This window comes from Dendrobium catenatum, unplaced genomic scaffold, assembly GCF_001605985.2.
Source record: "Dendrobium catenatum unplaced genomic scaffold, ASM160598v2 fragScaff_scaffold_1482, whole genome shotgun sequence".
NCBI lineage: Eukaryota > Viridiplantae > Streptophyta > Magnoliopsida > Asparagales > Orchidaceae > Dendrobium > Dendrobium catenatum.
In genome coordinates this window covers 944,502-950,467 of record NW_021319944.1, presented here as the reverse complement: position 1 = coordinate 950,467, position 5,966 = coordinate 944,502, and the positions used below count along the sequence as shown (strand labels likewise).

The following is a 5,966-nucleotide window of genomic DNA, read 5'->3' as shown; positions in this document are numbered from 1 at the left end:
GTCTGGGTGGTGTAGTTGGTTATCACGCTAGTCTCACACACTAGAGGTCCCCGGTTCGAACCCGGGCTCAGACACTTAATTCTCACTTTTTATCCTTTTATTAATTATCAACGCTTACGATTTAGAAATTTATTTGATTAAAAAATAAGACAAACAGTGGCCAAATAATTACATTAACGGTTAATTACTTTACAATATTTTTCCTTCGACTTTCTTTAGCGTTATTGCCCCACTGTTTATTTTTAATTTATTTTCGCTTTATCTTATTATTTATTTTCCTATATGTATTTAATATTTGTTTTTATAAAAGGACTGAATATTTTTTTCAATTGAAGATTTTAAGCATAAATGTTTTCTTTTAAGTTCACTTTGTCGGAGAAATAATACAGAGCTAGATAGCATATCAATTAGTATATTTTGATTTTTGTTAAGTTATAGATGTGACTTATATTTGAAGACTATGTTGTTCGATCATTATTAAATTATATTCAAATATTATTTGATGATTATGTAATATCTCAAAATTTTTATTTCCGGATCGTGTTTGTCGGTTCTTTCTCGCGCCAGAAGATGAAGGGAGGGGCCTTAAATGTTGGTTTGTGTCAAGGAGGAGATGGATCGTGGCACGAAGACGAAGAGCTCACATTCACATAGAGAGAGAGAGAGAGAGAGAGAGAGAGAGAGAGAGAGAGAGAGAGAGAGAGAAGGAAATCAAAGGGAGGTGAGCAAACCAATGTGCGAGGGCACGACGGAAGAAGTTGTGGGACATATAATCTGTGACCATGGGAGAGAGAGCAAAAGCGCAAGAAATTAGTGCTTGAGAGCTAGCCATTTTTCTTACTTGGATCAATTGTAACTAAGTGCTAGCTATTTTTATGCGTCGAAAAAATTATCTTTTTGTTCTATCATTATTATATTCTCAAATCAATCTATTCATTTATTAACTAGATCAATAAACATCAAAAACTGATTAATTACACTGAAAGAAATCAATAAACAACAAAAAACATAACTCACATTACCATAGTCCAGAATAACATCAAGTCAATAGAGCTTGAAACAGATTATACAATAGTCACATTAGTTACAAAAAAATACATAAACCAAGAACTAAAATAAACTATACAATCATCACTGCATACAAAACCTCGAGCTGCAGGCTCCTTTGACTCTTGCGATATAGAAATTGCAAACAATAACTCTCTTATCGATACGGTGTCGGTTAGAAATAAAATTATTCAGACACCTTACAATACATTTTATTCATTTGCTAAACATGTGCAATTTTGGCTTAATTTGGGACGGCTTTCTTACTGTTTTTTAAAGTTGCTTTTTAAAGCAAAAATTTTTGCACTAAAAAATTAATTTATGAAACATAAAAGCTTGTGGTCCCAAACAAAATCTTAATTTCGGTGTTTAATGTGAAATTAATCAGTGGTTTTAACGTATTTGTCAAACATGTCTCCTTTAATTTGTATGATTAAACAAAAAGACAAACCGTGCCAAATAATAACATTAAGGGTTAATTACTTTACAATATTTTTCCTTTGACTTTATTTATCGTTATTGTCCTACAGATTATTTTTTATTTTTGTTTTATCTTATTCTTTATTTTCCTTTATGAATTGAGTACTTGCTGAATAATTTTTTAATTGATGATTTTTAGCATATATGTATTACTTTTTAGTTCATTTTGTCAAAGAATTAAAACATGATAGATAGCATATCATGTGTATATTTTGATGTTTGTTAAAATATATTAGTGAATTATATTCGAATCATGATCAAATCAAAGATTATGTTGTTCAATAGTTATAAATTTAACTTTAAATATTATTCGATGACTATGTAATATGTCAAACTTCTATATCCGATATGAGATTGTCTGTTCTTTCTCGCATCGGAAGTTGAAGGGAGGGGTTGTGATTGTTAGTTCGTGTCAAGGAGGCGAGGGATTGTGGCATGAAGACAAAGAGCTCCCATTCCTTTTAAACTCGAAAGAGAGATAGCAGATCGATGTAGAAAGATCATGAGAGAGATAAGGAAATCAAAGTGAGGAGAGCAAATCAACGTGCTAGAATACCAGCGTTAGGCGAAGATGCTGTGTGACTTACAACTTGCGACCAAGGAAGAGAGTGCACAAGCGCAGGAAATCAGTGCTTGCAAACTAGCCGTTGAGTCTAAGTACCCACCACCTTTATAATAGTTTTCTTGCTTGGATCATTTTTAACTAACTGCTTATTATTTTCATATGCTGTCATGCTGAGGGATCTAAAGTGAAAAAATATTTTTCCTTTTTTTTATAATTGTTATCTTTTCAATTTAGTATATTCATTTATCAATCGGATCAATAAACATCAAGGTGGAATAATTGCATTAAAAAACTAATAAATATCGAAAATCATAATTCATATTTACTATAGTCAAGAATTACATTATGTCAACAAAGCTCAAAACAATATATACAATAGCCACATTGACTAAAAAATACATAAATCATGAACTAAAATAAACTATATAAGCATCACTCCATACATAGCCTCTAGTTGCAGGTTTCTTACTTTTATTTGAAATCATGTAAAATTACATAATATGCATAAAAGTCCATCAAATAACTAAAATATTACCTATGAAATTAATGCAATAATAAGAGAGAGAATATATTGTAATTTGTATAAAGAAATATATGCATTAGTATCCATACTGATTATCAGTACCATGTGCTTAGTTGCAACACATCACATCTCAATTTATTACATAATTAGTCACAATATCAATGAATAATTGACAATGATCATTAACAATAGCCACATCAATAACATAAATCAGTAACATTAAATGATGTTCGTATTCTATATATATGACTTTATGAGTATCAATATATTTATCAATAATAGGAGTCTATAACAATAATAATTGATACGGCATCACAAAATCTTATGAATGTTACACCCTCTCACTTATCTGATTGTGTGCTGGATCTTCGTACAACGCTAAGACGTTAAACTATATATTTCTCTACCTCCGCGAATATTCCAGGACGCAACAATAATAATCATTAGTAGCGTTTTTAGTGTGTTAGTAAAATATCAATACAATGTTAGTATTAGTATTAATATCAATAATCATATTGATAACTATCAGTAACAATAACTAGTGACAGTAATCAGTATCAATATCGTTAATAAATATTATATCAAATATTTGATTGAGGGTATCTTACTCATACGTTTATGACTCCCAATTAGTTGCCCTTTATGACTCCTCTTATAACTCCCATTGAACCATGTGAAAGTCATCCCAACTCCTTATAACTTTCAATCAATCTCCAACTCCTTATGGCTTCCATCCACTGACTTCTGTCAGCGGACATATGGATCTTGAGGTTATTACATGAAATTATCATTTCATGTATCTGATATTAATTACTACATCCTCTATATGAGAGCATAATCAGTACATTACTATATGTATAAATATTATGTGTCGGTCACCTATATCAATTTATCAGTCAAATAGTCTTTATCATTCTATCAGTCTTATTCAATCAATCTAAATCGTAGAATTCATTTTATCTTATCAATAAGTCAATCATATTAGTGTTTATATATCAATACTAGCAGTACTATTTGTGATATATCAATACTGATAATATTCTTATCATGTATCAAATGTCATCAGTGTTATCTATATTTTTATTATTGAGGTATCAATAAGATCATCCATACTCTTTTCGTTGTTATGATATCAGTCAATGCATCATAATATCATATTAATCAATATCATTTTAGTACAATATATATAAACCACTTCAATTAATTCATCACATATCATATTTTAGTATTATCATGTCAAATTAAAGTACATTACTTTTCAACCCATTTTTAGTATATATTTTCTTTGCACATTTTATTAAAAAATTCTTATACACATATTTTATCGATGAAAATACAATAAAAGCATATCATATTGTTTAAAATAATCAAATTTATAATATATCAAAAGAACATGGTGATAGCTTATAAAATCACAAGATAATAATATTTCAGGAGAGATAAATTCTTAGAAATTGAAATAATAAAAAAATAGAAGTAAGATGATAGCTACTTACTATGAATGGAACAATTTTCTTAAAAGGAATGACGAACTAAAATGACCCAAAAATCATTCTCTCTCTTATCTCTCTCCTCTTCTCCCCCCTTCTCCCTCAATTTCTTCCCGGCCAAGCATCGTCACAGCGCTCTGGCCCAGTGCTACAACGCTGCATGTTGAATCCAAATTTACTGAAGAACATAGACACAAAGTGTCGCAACGACATTTTCTAGCGCCACTGTGCTCTCATGCATAGCGCTACAACACTACCGTGCATAGTTCCGTTGCTCTCCACTTCATACATAAACATCAGATTTACATATTTTAAAATATTTTTCATTTTCAAGTTATTATATGTGTTATATATGTTGGTATACTTGTTGCAATGGGCATATTTCTATAATTCAGGCATTTTGGGCCATATGAAAGTCAAGATTTTCTTTAATAAGTTTCTATAAATTCACTTGATCAACATAAATCTCGAAGCAATATTCTAATTAAAAATTTAAAATTAAATTCAAGATGGACTTTAATTTTAGCAAACTTATTTTCAAAATGAATGTTTTGACGGGACAAACCATCAACATCACAAGAAATTCAGTTTGTCTCTAAATGACCCCAAATCAAATAATTGAAGTGTAATTAGAAATTTAAAAATATTGACGAGAGGGCCAAAAAATCTCTAAATATTCCATAGTTATAATCAAAACAAGTATCTTAATGAGACACATACAATAAGTTAGCAGATAATTCATATACTCATATGTTGAATAAACATTATATGCTCAAGTGGATAAATATGGGATATGTAATGTAGTTTTTAAATTATGGTCATTATTACCAAAATACCCCACTGATCTTTAAAAAGTTGTAAATAAAGTTTTATTTTATATAAGAGAGATTTTAGAACTAAGAGATCTGAAGAACTTTATTACCCTACCTGATGATTGATGCTAGCAACCATTATCAACAATCCTCACCACCATTGTCTAATTTCAGTCGTTCGACCACTGTTGTCTGATTACTGCACCCAATCCCATCATTTGACATCTACCATCTGATCGCGGACACTCAATCTTTGTTATAGTATCATCGTTAGACTAACAATGTATGGTCGTTTCCACATTTTATCTTTTCTTCTATAATCCTTACAATATAAATCAAATAATTATTATCAATTATATATATAGTTCTCTTCCATTATGAGGAAAGACAAACTCATGTATCATTAGTAATCTAATTATTGTAATTAGGCCAAACTTTGTGATTTTTCATCTTTTTGGATTTTTCACGTAAAAAAAATTGATGTCCGTTGAAATTTCTACATATGTGTGCTTCAATTTTACATAAAGGCAAGATATTAACTTCAAATCTTTTAGTGCATAACACCTTTAATTATTCGTATGTGACCAATTTAGCCCCAAAGTATCACAATTCTTCGATTTTACCTCTTAACTATACAAAATTAACTTCAAATGACTACTCAAATAAAATTTGATGGAAATTAGAATAAAAATTTGATCCCAATTTAATTCATAAATTATATAAGTTTGATATCAATTTAATATCTTAAAATTTATTTAAAATTAAATTTTTATAATTAAGATATCAAAATTGAGAAATGTAAGTTATATTAATTAATCTAATCAAATTAATATTTAATTACTAATTATACAATTAAGTTAAATTAGATAATTAATTTATGCACTACTCATACTATTAATTATTTAATTTGTTTACTTAATTATTAATATTTTAAATTATATTAATTAAGTTAATCAATAATAACTTAGAGGCGTCTAGGGTTTGTCTTTTCATCTTCTTTTTTCGTCGTTGCTTCGCAGGTGTATAGACTGCATGCGTTCGCTTCTTCG

The 5,966-nt window shown here is 29.2% G+C and overlaps 1 non-coding gene across 1 annotated transcript; it reads left to right on the top strand.

Moving 5' to 3' along the window:
* TRNAV-CAC lies at positions 1 to 74 on the top strand. Its single transcript has one exon. It is a non-coding gene; the product is annotated as a tRNA-Val (tRNA).
* Positions 75 to 5,966: the final 5,892 nt, after the last annotated feature.